Below are 15,076 nucleotides of genomic sequence, written 5' to 3'. Positions count from 1 at the left end.
TCTATCCCTTGTGGTTTAGAACCCCCTCGGGATACCTTACACACATTCTTATTCAAAAAGGGAGAAAAGGGAAAGGAAAAAAGGACCCCCTGGTCCCAAGCAATTTCTAACTCCAATTGCGCAAAATCCATCAGGGAGCCAAGAGCCTGGCTCCCAATTCTGCCCTGAAGCCCATGGCTCTGCTCTCTTCTTCTTTTTTCTTTTTTAACTTTTTTTTTCTTTTAAAGACTTCACTTGCTTATTTGAGAGATAGAGCATGAGAGGTGAGAGAGGGGCAGGAGGAGAAGCAGGGAGCCTGATGGCAGGCTCGATCCCAGGACCCTCAGATCATGACCTGAGCTGAAGACGCTTAACTGACCCCTACCCTCTCCTTCCTTTTGCATGACAGGTAGCATTTGTTTGCAGCTGACTAGTTTTATCAGCCTGTTTCCTGCTAATAAAATTTAGAGGGTCTGATAGTCTTCTTTCACTTTATTCTCCTCATCCTTTCAATCAGAGCTGCCAGTATTTCTGCTGATGGAATACTCTACAAAGTCTGGTAGATCTCCTATGTATGTCACAGGGATTCACTACATTTGGCTCTCAGGCCAAATCTGGCCCATTGTCTCTATCTATAAATAAAGTTTTATTGAAACAAAGGCACACCTGTTTCCTTATGCATTGTTGATGGCCAGGCTACTATTACAATCCAATAACAGAGTGGAGTAGTTACAACAGATACCATATGACCTACAAAGCTGGAATGCTTTACTGGAGCCCTTAACAGAAAGTTTGTGGATCCTGGGACACAGTAGAAACTTAAAAAAAAAAAAAAAAAAAGACAGGTTTGGGTGGGTTACAAAACCAGTGCCACATGGAGGGGGTTAGTGTTTCAGAGGTGGTTGTGGGAGGTGGGAGGAAGAAAGTGAGAGGAGGTGAGGACTGAACAAAGAGGACAGCACAAAGTTGAAAAGTAAACTTGATCTTGGTTATGCGGCCTTGGAAGCCCAGAGCCAGAGTCCTGAGCAGTAAAAACACAATGAGGCAAAGTAGTCGACCAAAAGAACGTAAGGCAAGAAACCCAAAGTGGGCTCAACTGAAACAGAAAAATCACAACCAGAGCGGAGCATCCAGTCCCTTAATTTGCAGGAACCACGTGGCTTCCTTGTCCTCCTCCCTCCGACGAGTATTCTGCTGTGCTTACACATTGGGCAGCACTAGCTTAATTCTCCGGGCCAGCTTCAGGCTCCTAATAAGCCTCTCGCCTTTGCTTTTACTCAGTGGAAACGAGAGCACGCTGAGGGTGAGGTCTGTGTGTGGTTTTGGGGGCTTGCACAAAAAGACAGCTTGATTAGCCTTATTTAAAATATGATTGCTCCTTGAATCCCTGTGCATAAATCAACTCGAGGTGATTGTGACTGTCACAGGCCCCCGCTCGCCTGGTTACCCGTTCAGAGTGTGCTTGCGCTGAAACAAAGCAGGACAAATTAGAGGCAAAGACCCACTCGGGGTCCTAGACGTTAATAGAAACTGATTTTCCCTTAAAAAACAGCTCACTCTGGGAGTTGTAAATAGGAAGAAATAAACTACTCAAAAGAAGCTTTGAGAGCACGGCCTGGAGCAGGCTTGGCTATTGGAATGGAACCGGTTTGGGGTTTGGGGTTTGGGTGGAGATGGCATGTCAAATTTTGCGGTTACTCCCTAAACACACACAAACTGTTTCAATATCAGATTTGAATATGCTGCAACTCCCCCACTCCCACTGCCACGGCTCCTCCCCAAACAGCTAAGCCAAGAGCCCAGGACAGTTTGCTCTCTATGCTGATAGACTTTCTGGGGTTAGCAGGCAATGTATTCTATTTCAGGAAATCAGACCAAATAAAAATCATTCCAATTAAAAAGCGCCACTGGGCAAATAGAACAGCAAGTGCCCACCTCACACAAAACAGATCAACCACAGAGTTCAGCCTTTCATATGTGTTGTTGATGGCAGAGTGGCTGCCTAGAGTTTATTCAACGGGATAAAAGTTGCCTGGTAATTTGCACTGAGAGGACTTTTCTCCTACACAGCCATCACAAAGTATTTTGATGTGCTTATCACTTACAACAGCCCAGAGGAGGAAAGGAATCTAAAAGTGATTTTGATTTCGAATACTATAGAACCTGGTAATTATATGGCTTATTAATGCTGAGCCTCAGATAATACCTGATACATTTTGAGAAGCACACACACACACACACACACACACACACACACACACTTGCAGAGTCACCACTTAAGCCCCTGAATATGCTTCAATAAAAACTTGAAATATGGGGCGTCCTGTAGGGGTAACTCATCTTATTGAGGGAGTCAGGTTCTCAATTTTCACAAAAATAAAAATTAGCTACAGTTAGCTTTTGGAAAACCCCTCCAATGCCCACAAGTCCAGCAAGATGCTCAACTGTGAGAGGCTGGAACTCACCTTCCAAAGTGTCCATCGTCCACTGGGTGGGATGAGAGCAAGGGTTGGCTGCACTGCTGAATTATCATTCCCTTTGCTTGCTCCCTTTGTTGAGGACATAGGGGTGAATTCACTTTGGTCAGATATGTAGGTTATTTAGCATTAGCTTGATGAACAATCCCAGGAGTGTTAACCCCCACTACCAACATGAAAAGTACGAGGGTGCTTCTTGTAGGAAAAGTTCCTGATCACCAGCGTTCCCACTACCTAATGATGAAAACCTTCCATTTTTTCATCAAGAACACTACCAGCATCTTCCATCACTTTTTGTTTCTTTTTCCCTCCTAAACAGACTGACTTGGCCATGTGAAGATTAATAAACCTTTGCTCTCTTTTTCCCTCTCTCTCGTTAGCATTTCCAAATGTAATGCTCAAAGCTTCCCATGGAGACAGTGCCCTGAAATTTCAGACACCTCCCAAAGACTCCTTCCTACGCCAATGTCAGCATTTGAGTATGGAATACGCAATTTCTCCGGCACAACCTGATTTCTGCAAGTTAGAAGGTGATGGGTGGATATATGAACTTTGTTTTTCACTCTTTTAATTAAAAGTGCCAGGAACCAACTCAAAGCTTAAGAAAAAGAGGCAAAAAATTTTGACTCATGCAAATGAAAATCTACCTGTAGTATCAGTCTTGGGATTCTAGTGACAGAGATGATAAGCATCTCTTCAAGGGTTGGGTTGTTGTTTCTCTATGGGTTGGCCTGGCCTCATTCCCTCCTGTGACAAGAGGATTCCTCACGGTTTAGGGGTTTGGTGAACAGCATGCTTTACTCAACACCAACACTCAACACCAGCTTGGCTTAGTGCCCCGAGGGAGAGAGGGTCTCTCTTCTGATGTCCACAGATGAGTCCCACAGAAGGATTCTGAAGGCTATGCTGGGTCACGTGCCTCCTCAGCCCACTTGGGTGGGGGGGTGCAGATTTGGCTCTGTGATTGGCCAGACTTTGATCTGGTGCCCACCCTGGGGCCAGAAGGACAGACCAAAGAGTTTGGCAGCTTCACAAGCACCATATGGAGTTCATGGTGACAAAACAATTTCCCTAAGAAAGCTAAGGGGAGAGGGCAGGTATAATATAAAGGAATGCTGAGGAAGAAACAGCCACCATTCACCTCAAGGTCATACAAAAAAAATAAATAATAACACAAAAGTCTGTCTCATACCTACAATCCCACATGCAACTGAACATCTTAATGACCCTGGTGTTCAGCTAACTTCACCGGCATTATTTATGACGTCACCCTGCAACTAGTCTGTGTCATTTTAGCAGGTGGCCTAAGCGGTCAGCCCTGACCCAAAATCTGTAACTTGGAGAAGGCAGGAACGTGGTGTTTCTCCCCATTCCAGGATCTACACTTCATAAGTCAGGGTTTTGCAAGTTTTATAATTATAGTGGTTTACCCTTAAAACAGAAACAGAAACCCAACGCCATAATTGCTTGCTGTACTTGTAGCAATTTCTCCCGGCAGCTCCACGTACCACCTACATTATCCATCATCTACCACAGGGTGGATTGAACATTTGCAGAGCAAGCATTCTGCTGCCATTCCCGGCAGCAAGTCACCAGCCAGAGGTCACAAGAGTCTCTATTCCTTTCTCTTCCTCCCTCCCTGGAAGTGGCATCCTTGGGCTAGGAGCGTCTGCATCACCTAGGAACTTATCTGAAATGCAAATACTTGGATTCTGTCCCAGACCCACTAAATCTGAAAAGGAGAGTGGGGCAGCATGGACTTGTTTTAACAAGCCCTGGACTTGATTCTGATGCTAAAGTTTGCCCAATCCTGCCTTATATAATGCTCTATTGTCAGAGTGACCTCAGACCCTGCACACATATGCTTTGTCTTTTAGTTTCCTGCTCGAAAACTTCCAGTCATCTACAGAATAAATTATATTCCCAGTTTAGCCATTCAAAGACCTTAGCAATCTCATCCTCCAAATTTACTGCTCATTAGTGTGTTTATTGTTATGCATCTTATTTAGTGAGCACTTACAATGAGCCAAGCCCCCTACAAGGTCCCTAACATATGCCGTGTATTAGTCGGCTTGGGCTGCCATAAGAAAATACCATAGACTGGGTGGGTTTAAACAACAGACGTTTATATTCTCATAGTTGTAGAGGTTGGAAGTCCAAGAGCAAGGTGCAAGCTGATTGGCTTTCTGGCGAGACTTCTCTTACTGGCTTGCATTCCTCTGCCTTGTTGCTGTGTCCTCACATGGCAGACAGAGCAGGATCTTGGTCTCTTCCTCTTCTTATAAAAGCCACCCTCATGAACCCATCTAACCCTAATCACCTCCCACAGACCCCTCTCCCAAATGCCGTCACATTGGGGGGTGGGGGTAGAGCTTCAATATATGAATGGGGGGGGCACACAATACAGTCTACAGCATGCTGGTTCATGTAAACCTCCCACCAAGCCTCTATTCTTGAGTCCAAGGACTGCTGAGAAAACTAAGGCTTAGAGAAGCTAGGGAAGCTGTCCAAGACCACAGTTAGTAGGTAGTGGTGCCAGAGTTCGGTCTTGCTGTGGTCCTCCATCCCACACAGGGCGTCCAGTAGACCATTCTATCCATGGCTGCCCACTTTTCTAGACACATCTCATGCCCTCTTTCCCTGATACCTTGTTCATGGCACTCCCCCACCTGAGTCGCCTCCCCACACATTCCCCTCCATTTGTTTAAATGCATAGAGTCCTAGAAGACAAATCCATCTTCACCTACTGTCCCAACCAGAATGCTTTCCTTTTTATGTTTTTTCCTTTTTCTTGCAGTGACTTTCTTCATTCTTTTCCTCTTCTAACTCTGAATCCTTTTGCTCTTCACATAGCTATTTGCATATCCTGAGCAGTGTACAAGTCCCCAAAATTCCTTACTAATTTCACTTCCAAAAGCTCAGTGGATACCCTCATGGACCATTACTAATAAAGATTATTAGCATTTCTAAACATTTTGGAACTAACTGCCACATTCTAGCTATTATAGACTAGCTATTATAGACCAACATACTGTCTGGAAGGAGGTAATGACTTCAAGCAAGCAAACTGAAACAATGGGCAAAAAGTTCATCTGGCCAATAGTTTTCAAATATTTTCTTTTCTTAAAAAATTGTTTAATTTTAGGGATGGTGGAATCAAAGCAGTAACAGGACAGGGTACATTAGAAGGAATAATGTGTGAGACCACTGCCAATGGTGAGTTCTGATGTGAGAATGACATATATTAATATAAAGCAAGGATCGGCAAATTCCATCCTAAATCATGATCAGTGGGAGGGCTTGTTTAAACACAGGTTACTGCTGCCCCCAATCCTCCCTTCTGATCCAGGAAGGCAGGATGGGGCCTGAGAATTGGCTTTCCAAATCAGTTTCCAGGTGATGCCTATGCTGCTGGTCTAGGAACCACACTTGTAGAACCACTGATCAGAACAGAAAGTCCTCCTTGTTGTTGGAGATATTGAGGTGGATGGGCATATATCATTCAAATGCTTTGTCAACAAGTAACAGAAAACTTATCTAAACGTAGTTTGGATGATAGGCATTACAAGAAGTAGATCAGCAAATGATGATGTGATATATTTCTGTCCTACCATTGCCATCACATCCACTCAGCTCTTGGGCTTGCCACCTTGTTATTTTTTTAAAATATTTTATTTATTTATTCATGAGAGACACACAGAGAGAGGCAGAGATACAGGCAGAGGGAGAAACAGGCTTTCTGCGGGGAGCCCGATAAGGGACTCGATCCCAGGACCTCAGCCAAAGGCAGACGCTCAACCACTGAGCCACCAAGTTGCCCCGCCACCTTGTTATTACAAGGCGGTTGCCACAGTCTCAGGTATCACATGGGAACCCAGTAACATCTGCCTGAAGAAGAGAAGGGTTTTATTCCATGTGTCTCTTTTTATTCAGAGCATTGTCTCTCCAAGAGCGTCACAGCTGATAACCCACTGGCTATGAGAGCCACCTGACCTTCCTTGTTGGCAAGGGTCATGAAACTACCACAATCAATGAGAAAAAGCAACATCCCCTCGTAACATGGAACAGTGAACTCTTGAATTTAAGCAGGTGCTGTGGACTAGGAGGAAGGTGGAGTAAGGTCCTTAAGGGAGGTAACTGACAGCGTCAGCCACAATCCCCCATTCACCTCCTCTCTGGGTGCCACTAGGGGAAACACCTAATGCAAGGAAGCAGGAGAGGGCCAAAGTCTGGCAGGGCTTCCTAGAACGCTGCATTGGAGAATGTCTGTAGCGTACATCTGTGCTTCTCCTATCCAGCATCCAACTCCACCCTTCTCCAGAAGCATCCAAGTTTCTGCTGGGAACCACTCCATCCCCCTTTTAGACAGTCTCAGTGGATTGGCCAAGCAAGGTGTGCTGACCCCACCTGGCCTTCCCCGTCATCCAAGCCTGACCAATCTGAGTGTCTCTTCTAAGGATCTTAACCTTGCATAAAGTGATATAAGAATAGAACATAGTTAGAGTCGGGAGGTGTCCTCCCTTTCCAGAAAGACAGAGTAAGTCTTTAGCCCTTATCATTCTCCTTCTCCTCACATCTTTTAGCTACAGATGCCAGCGTTCCATTGGCACTGTACGTGCACACCCTCATCTAATCTTGGTGATAACCCTATGGGGGTGAGTACCACTACTGCAGTTTTACAGATGAAACAACTGAAGGTTATGATAGGTTCAGAGCTAGTAATTGGTAGAGCTTGGTATTGAATTCACACCTATCAAATTACAAAGCCCTGTCTTTCCTACAATTTTACATTATCAAGAGGCACAGGGTTCTCCCCCAATAGCACAGTAAAATGGCTGAAGGTATTTTGTCCCTTTTCTCTCTGTCCACATACCCAAGTGTTTTAGTATCCACACCACACTGTTGTCTAATCTAGGCTTGTTAGGACTGGGTAGTATTTCACAATCCCCCAAACATCTGTTATTTTTGTGATCTTTCCCCCTGCTTCTGATATCAACAGAGCTTTTCCGCAGTTCAGGAGTTAATTCAGCGCCACCCCTCCCTTCTCCCTCAAGGGATGGATGGTGTGACATTGTGATTTATAATAAGATATGTGTATTGGGTCAGCTTCCCTTTTCTGGCACAGAGCTCCTAAAACCCTTGGAATTTCCTAAGTGATGAGAGTGATAAAGGTGTCTTTTGTTATTTTAATGAGGTGACATTTGGAAGACACCTAAGGATTGGGGGGTGGGGTGGGGCTGGCTGCCAGGAGAAAAAACCACGTGATTAGAGGGTTGGAACTTTGAGCCCCCACCTCACCTCTCCCCTTCTGGGGAGGGAAAAGGAACTGGAGAGGGAGTGCGATCACCAGCAGCCAGTGATTTCACCAGTCATGCCTCTGTGGTGAAGCCTCCATAAAAACCCAAAAGGAGGAATCTGGAGAGCTTCCAGGTTAGTGCGCTTGTGGAGTTGCGGGGAAAGTGTCACATTTGCTCAGAGAGGGCAAGGAAGCTCTGCATCCTCCCGTCATATCTTCCATATGCATCTCTTACATCGGCTGTTTCTGAATTATATCCTTTCATAATAAACTGGTAATCTAGCAAGCAAAAGGTCTTTTTGAGTCCTGTGATCCTCTCTAGCAAATTAATTGAACCCAAAGAGAGGGTCGCTGGAACCTTCAGTCTAGAGCAGGTAGGCCAGAAGCATAGGTGACAACCTGGACTTTTTTTTTTTTTAATTTTTTTTTTTTTTTTGGAGTTCAATTTGCCAACATATAGCATAACACCCAGTACTCATTCCACCAAGTGCCCCCCTCAGTGTCCGTTACCTAGTCACCCCAACCTCCTGCCCACCTCCCCTTCCACTACACCTTGTTCACTTCCCAGAGCTAGGTGTCTCATGTTTTGTCCCTCACTGATATTTTCAATGATTTTCTCTCCTTTCCCCTTTATTCCCTTTCACTAATTTTTATATTCCCCAAATGAATTAGACCATATAATGTTTGTCCTTCTCCAATTGACTTATTTCACTCAGCATAATACCCGACAACTTGGACTTGTAACAGTCGTCTGAGGAGTGCTGCCCCAGCGGCTGACTGAATGTGACCATCACTGACAGCACCTGTCATGGGCACAGCATCGCGCCATGCACCTGACGTGCAGTCTCTCATGATCTTCTGGACAGCTCTTTGAGATCAGTACTGTTACTCTTCTCGTTGGACAGATGGGGAATGGAGGCTCAAAAAAGTAAGTAATTTCCACTAGGGTCTCTCAGTTAAATAAGTGATGGAGTCAAAAGCCAGATCCAAGGGTCAAACCTCAGAGCCTGAGCTCTGAACTAACACAGGTCACTATTTTTTTGAATAAAGACCTGTGTCTCTCAAAGGTCCCTTATTGAAATGAACCTCAGCCATGCAGAAGTCACTGAAAAAAAGTGACTTTTTTTCAGTCCCTAAAGAATGGTGGGGATGAGTCTTACTGAAGCTCCCCAAGGCATGGGCTTTCACCCTGGGTGGCAATTATCTAGCGCTTGGAGCTGTCTAATTAAACAAGTGCAGGCACACTGATCTCCTTGATTCAGGTTTTTCTCATCTCTGCCTTCTGGCTTCCTTTCTTTGAACACTTCGTGCTCTGTCTAGGGGACCTCACCCACTCCCAGGTGTTCATATCCCCTACATATGGATGAATCCCAAGCTCACATCTTTAACCCAGACCCCGCTCCAAATCTCCATTGCCTTAGTTCCTCCTGCCGCCAGGATCTTGGCACCTGGATTCTCCCCTGTGTAGCAGAGGCTGGGGTGTCCCACCAGATCCTGCGGGGTCCTTCTGTTTCCCATTCCCCAGCTGCTGCCTGCAACCCTCTCCAGAGGGTTGCCCTAGGGCAAAGGCAAAGCTGCTGCACCTAGAGGTTCCTGCCTCTGGGCAGACCCCATACACTCACCTTCGCCTGACCTCAGGTGTGGGCACGGTAAAGGGTAGGTGAGGGCTATGAGCCGGCACTTCACGACTGTTCCAAGAATCCAGTACAGATTCTCAGACTAGCAATCAATACCTCTCTAACCTGGCTACAAATCTTCCCTCCTACTCAGCGTCAGAGCCATTGCTTAGCCCTCAGCAGTTCCTCTGTTTTCTGGCCTTTCTGTCTCTGCTCACTCCAGTTCTGCGGCCTGAAATGTCATTTCTCTTCCAAATGCTGAATTTCTACTCATCCTTTGAAGGCCAGTGACATTGTCCCTTGGCCCATGAGGCATTCCCAAATTATGCTTGCTAGCTTACCATATGGGTTACTCTTAGAGACACACAGGTCTCTAATTGCCATGGTGGAGAAAGGAGCTTATCCATCTTAGTGCTATGGTTGAACTGTGTCCCACTAAAAGCTGTTGCAGTCCTAACCCTCAGTACCTGTGGCTTTGACCGTATTTGGATGTGGGGTCTTTGCAGATACAATCAAGGTCAGCTGAGGTCATTAGGGTGGGCCCTAATCTGACTGGCGTCCTTATAGGGAGTAGAGACACAGAGGCACACATGCATAGAATGAAGACAACATGAAGACCAAAGGGCAGAACATGTGAGCACAGAGGAAGAGACTGGAATGATGCATCTATAAGCCAAGGAATATCAAGGGTTGCTGGCAACCCCAGAAGCTAGAAGACAAACCTGGAACAGATTCTTTCTAGGACCCTCAGAGGGCCCAGAGTCCTGCCAACACCTTGATTTCAGACTTTAAGCCTCTAGAACTGTGAGAGAATAAAGTTTCTCTTACTTTAGGGGTACCTGGGTGGATCTGTCTGTAAAGCATCTGCCTTTGGCTCAGGTCATGTTCCCAGGGTCCTGAGATGGAGCCTGCTTCTCCCTCTCCCACTCCCTCTGCTTGTGCTCTCTCTCTCTCTGTCAAATAAATAAATAAAATATATATATTTTTAAAGTTTCTATTACTTTAAGCACCCCAGTTTGTGGTACTTGGTCAGAACAACCCAATGTAGTACACCAGTCTCTCATACAGTGCCCTCCATAGAGTAGGCAACTGACAATGGTTTGTTGAATTCACATGGTGGTGACTTATTTCTCTCACTAGTTCTTTTAGAAACAACCTAATGCTTATTGCATGGCAATGTACTTTGCCATATGTTGGTAGAAACTCAAATTTTCTAGACCTTTGGTTGTTTCATTCCACATCTGTAAGCTATCCTCTCCTCACCAACTGCCTTTACTGATAAATCCTGTATGTATCATATTCGTGAGGGAGAAGAGAGCTTACAGTAATGTATTAGTTACCTAATATTGCCCTTAATAAGTGCTCTAGAAGTGATTGTCATGTTGGTCAGGTGATGTGGCCAAAGGGGGTGGTATCTGTGGTCAAATGAGACCGGAGGTCTCTTATGTCACCTCTACGACGCTAAACCGCTAAACGGCAGGAACTCTGGAGCCACAGTAAGTTCAAGTCCTGGCTGTGCCACCTACTAACTCTTACGAGTTTATACATCAAGGTGTGTCGGGGTGGTGCAATTGGTTTAACGTCTGACTTGGTTTTGTCTCAGACCCTGAGATCAAGCCCTGTGTCAGGCTCCACACTATGTGCGGAGTCTGCTAAAGTTTCTCTCCCTATTCCTCTGTACCCCCTCTCCACCTCATGTGCATTCTCTATCCCTAAAATAAATAAATAACTTTTAAAACAATAGGAGTTTGTACCTCCGTTTCCTCTTCTGTAAAATGGGGCTGTAGATTATACCTATCTCATTTCTGCAAGGTTCTGATGTGGATTTAAAAAATTCATGCATGTAATAGGCTTAGAATGGTGAAATTAGTGAACGTGTGAGAAATGACTATCAAAACATTGATTAGTCCTTCCTCTCCTCCTAATCTGACCTAACAAGGCCCAACCTCACAATGTGTACAGTTCCATCCAGTAAGTCAGGCTTCCCAAATGCAGCAGTCACTGGAGATACCGTGCTGAGCCAATTGGCATAGGCGTGGAGAAGAAAAGAACTCTGTTATTTGCTGAATGGCTCTGGCTCCAATCTCTATGTGCAGGAGCCCATCGTTATGACTGCCTTTTGACAAACTCTGCAGGGCTCTCAGTTGGGAGTCAAGCCTTGATTTATCGTATTTTAGAATAACCTCCATAAGCTCATGTTAATCCAGTCTCTGGGCAATAGCCTGTCCAAAGAAACAGAGAGAGGCAGCCTAAGGTAACCTCTCAGATGAGACTGAAGAGGCTTCCACCCACAGCCTGCTGCAGCTTCTGTGCCCCTCTCCCCACAGCTGACAGCTGCTCTGGAACCTCTGCCCTCTGACTGTCTCTCAATTCTTCATTTTCACCTTTCTGCTCCCACTTCCATGGACACCCAGGCTTCAGTGTCTTTGAGGTCCCACTGCCCTTCCATCCAACTTTCCAGAGCCATATCTCGCCACCATCCCCGCAAGCTACAGCGCCAAACCTTGGAACAGCCTGCAGATCTGATTCTCAGGAGAGGACCTGGAGAAAGGAGGAACTGAGAGGCTAGCCCCTCAGTTACAGGTATGTGGGGTGAAAGGCAGAGGGAGGGAGCCAGGTGTCCTGTCCTGCATCACACTCTGTCTCACAGCCTTCCTGCAGGCAGCCCCTGGAGGCCAGCAGATTCCCACCCTACATCCTTCAGTCCCCTCGGTCTGCAGTGCCCCCCAGCCTCCACCCCTCCCCTACCTAGGCCCCTTCCCTACCTAATCTTTTTTATTTAATTTAAATCTAAATAACCACATTAGGCTATTTAGCCACTAGGCCAGTTACCACCCATCCCTCAAGCCTCAACGCAAATGTCTCCCCTTCAGAGAAGACTTTGCAAATCCACTTACCCATCTTGCCTACCTCTCTCCTAGTGCTTCTACCCTCGGCCATTGGGTTGTTTTGTGGTTTTTTGAGTTTTTTTCATTCATGGCATTCACCATAATTTGCAATCATTTGCTAATTTGCTCCTCTTCCCCCGCACCCGCCTTTTTTCCCCCTCTCACAGCCTCTTTAGAAACCCAGCTCCATGAAAAAAAGAAACTAAGGTCGATGGAAATAGAAACTCTACAGAAACATCCCAGGAGTCAAGCACTTGATAGGATTCTCAAGAAATAGTTACTAGTAAATAAACGATTGCTCTGTGTTTTCCACTCATTAGGAGCTGTGTGACCTTAGAAGAATCACTTGACCACCCTGGGCTGTCACCTGAAAGGGGATGATGAAACTTGCTGCGACTTCCTCCTGAGGTAGTCACAAGGACCAACCTTATAAAGCTTATAAAGCTATCACAAAACAACTCCAAAATGCAAAGCCTTACTGTTTAACAATATGAACGGAGTGGTAAGATTGACATTTCGTTAAGATTTACACAGCACCCCATGGCACAAGTTGCTACCCAGAGGGACACATTTTGCTCAACCATTCTCTTATTCTGCTTTTTCACCCTTTCACCCTTTGAACGATCTCCCCATCGCCCCACAGTACTTTGCAGGGCGAGCACTCACAGGACCCTGTGCGTAGATGAAGGCGCTGCCTGCTGAGCGCGGCCCCTCTCCTGCTGTCAGCTGGCAAAGTGGCCCTCTAAATAGAGAACAGCTTTCTCTCAGGAAAATGCACGTCGCTTTCCACTGCTGGTGTGGGCTGTCATCATCATACTGTTCAGCTCCCGCTGCATTATGCAGCCTGCTGTCAGCAACCAAAGGTCTCCAGGAGAAACAGTGCCTGGCCTTTTTCAAAAAAATAAAAAAATAAAAAGAGGAAGGGTTTTGCTGAAGGGACTGAACTCCTTCCCGCAAAAAACAACAACTCTACCCTGCAAAGAAAAACGACCTAAGCCCCCAGCCTCATCACACTGGAGCCTGGCTATTATTATTCAGCTGACAAAATGCCCGCTTTTCATATTTGCACCTGGAGTCACCAATGAGTCACATCTGGTCGCCGAGTGCTTTCCTGCATTGTGATTATTAGGGAGTGTGTTCCTGCTGCCTTGGACTGGGACTGACAGGGAGGGTGGGGGCCAGGGTAACAGTCTCGCCTTCTGTCCTAGCCCTTGAAAGTGATCTTGCCTCTCTCTCTCCCCCACCCATCTGTGCCCCCAGCCCCATGTCACACACCAACTGCACTTATGCAGGGCTTAGGAAGATATGGCCATGCTCTTGATTTAAAATGAATGGAAAATAAAAAAAATAAAAAATAAAATAAAATAAAATAAAATGAATGGAAAATAATCTAGATATGTGCCAAGTTGACTGCATCTCAGTTTTGTCCCACCCAAGTGAGTGTCATTGCCTGCTATCTGTATGCCTGGTAGCAGCCAAAGGAAACAGATGGTGGCTAATTACTACCCCTTTCCAGAATGTTCTAGAGCAACGTTCTCCAGTAGAACTTTCTGCAATCATCAAAATAGTCTGTATCTACCCTGTCCAATGTGGTAGCCACTAGCTGCAGGTGGCGACTGAGCATGCAACATGTGGCCAGTGTGACTGAGGAGCTGAATCTTTTTTATTTAATTTAAATCTAAATAGCCACACGTGACTACAGTACTGGACAGTGTGGTTAGAGAGAGCTGCCTTTTCAACTTCAGCGTGGACAGGAATCACCTTACTAAAATGCAGACTTTGAAAATAACAAAAACAAAAAAAATAAAAACAAAATGCAGATTTTGAATTAGTAGGTCTGGAGCGGAGCAAGATGGGTTTTTTTTAATGATTTTATTTTTTTAAGTAATCTCTACACCTCACATGGAACTCAAACTTACAACTGTGAGATCAAGAGTCATATGTTCTACCAACTGAGCCAGCCAAGCATCCCCTCTGTGTTTCTAACAAGCTCCCAGGGATGCTGATGGTACTGGCCACCCGTCCACCCTTTGAGGAGCTGGGAGCTGTGATTCTCAGACTCTATTGCACACCAGGCTTCCCTGGAGAGCTTTAAAAATATTGCTGCCTGGGTCCTACCCCTAGCGATTCTGATATAAATGGCCAGGGTGTGGCTGAGACACAGACATGCTTAAAAAGCTCCCCAGGTGACTTTAGTGGACAGCCAAGGCTGAGAACCACCCACACTGCACTGCGAATGACCTAGTTAATGCTTTTTAAAATAACTCATCATCCCAGAGAACAGAGCACTGGCTTTATAACAATCTCTGAAGGGATCTTATTGGTATACAGCCAAACCGTTAGGGAGTTTAGGCTGCTTTTGCCCATCCAGACTAGAAATGGGTAATAAGTTTTTTGTTTTTTTTTGGAACAAGTTTTTGACAGTCAATCCAATTAGAGCAGATGTGGCTCAGGAGAGCCTGGGGGAGCAGAGGTGAGGTGTGCAGAGCTGGGAGGGCTGAGCCTGGAATCCCCCCCTGGGGTGTGGGGGGACACTCCCCTTGCAACTGCCTGCAACTCTGCAGTCCCTACCCTGGATCCAGTGTCTCTCCACAGCGCCACAGGTGCTGGCTGAGTCTATTCCTATAGAGACCTACGGCCAGAGGGGACAAGACCCCAGGCTCTGGAGTCAGAGTACCTGGATTTGAACTCCAACTCTGCTGCCCATCAGGTCTGTGATTCATACAGGTCACTGAAACTCCCCGTGCCTTGATTTTCTCACCTCTAAAATGGGATAAGTACAGCTCCTTGCTCACCACTGCGGGAGCGAGCAGTTACAAT

At 45.8% G+C, this 15,076-nt stretch overlaps 1 long non-coding RNA gene across 1 annotated transcript in view; it reads right to left on the bottom strand.

The window, feature by feature from the left end:
• The window catches only part of LOC144291204 (uncharacterized), a 57,820-nt gene extending 42,757 nt beyond the window's left edge, over window positions 1-15,063 (bottom strand). Inside the window, exons 1-2 of the long non-coding RNA XR_013358529.1 lie at window positions 14,934-15,063; window positions 12,923-13,144 (exon numbers count right to left, since the gene is read on the bottom strand). This is a non-coding gene — a long non-coding RNA (uncharacterized LOC144291204). The remainder of the gene's footprint in view (window positions 1-12,922; window positions 13,145-14,933) is intronic.
• Window positions 15,064-15,076: the final 13 nt, after the last annotated feature.

This window comes from Canis aureus, chromosome 19, assembly GCF_053574225.1.
Source record: "Canis aureus isolate CA01 chromosome 19, VMU_Caureus_v.1.0, whole genome shotgun sequence".
Taxonomy (NCBI): Eukaryota; Metazoa; Chordata; class Mammalia; order Carnivora; family Canidae; genus Canis; species Canis aureus.
This window is presented reverse-complemented; position numbering and strand designations above follow the sequence as displayed.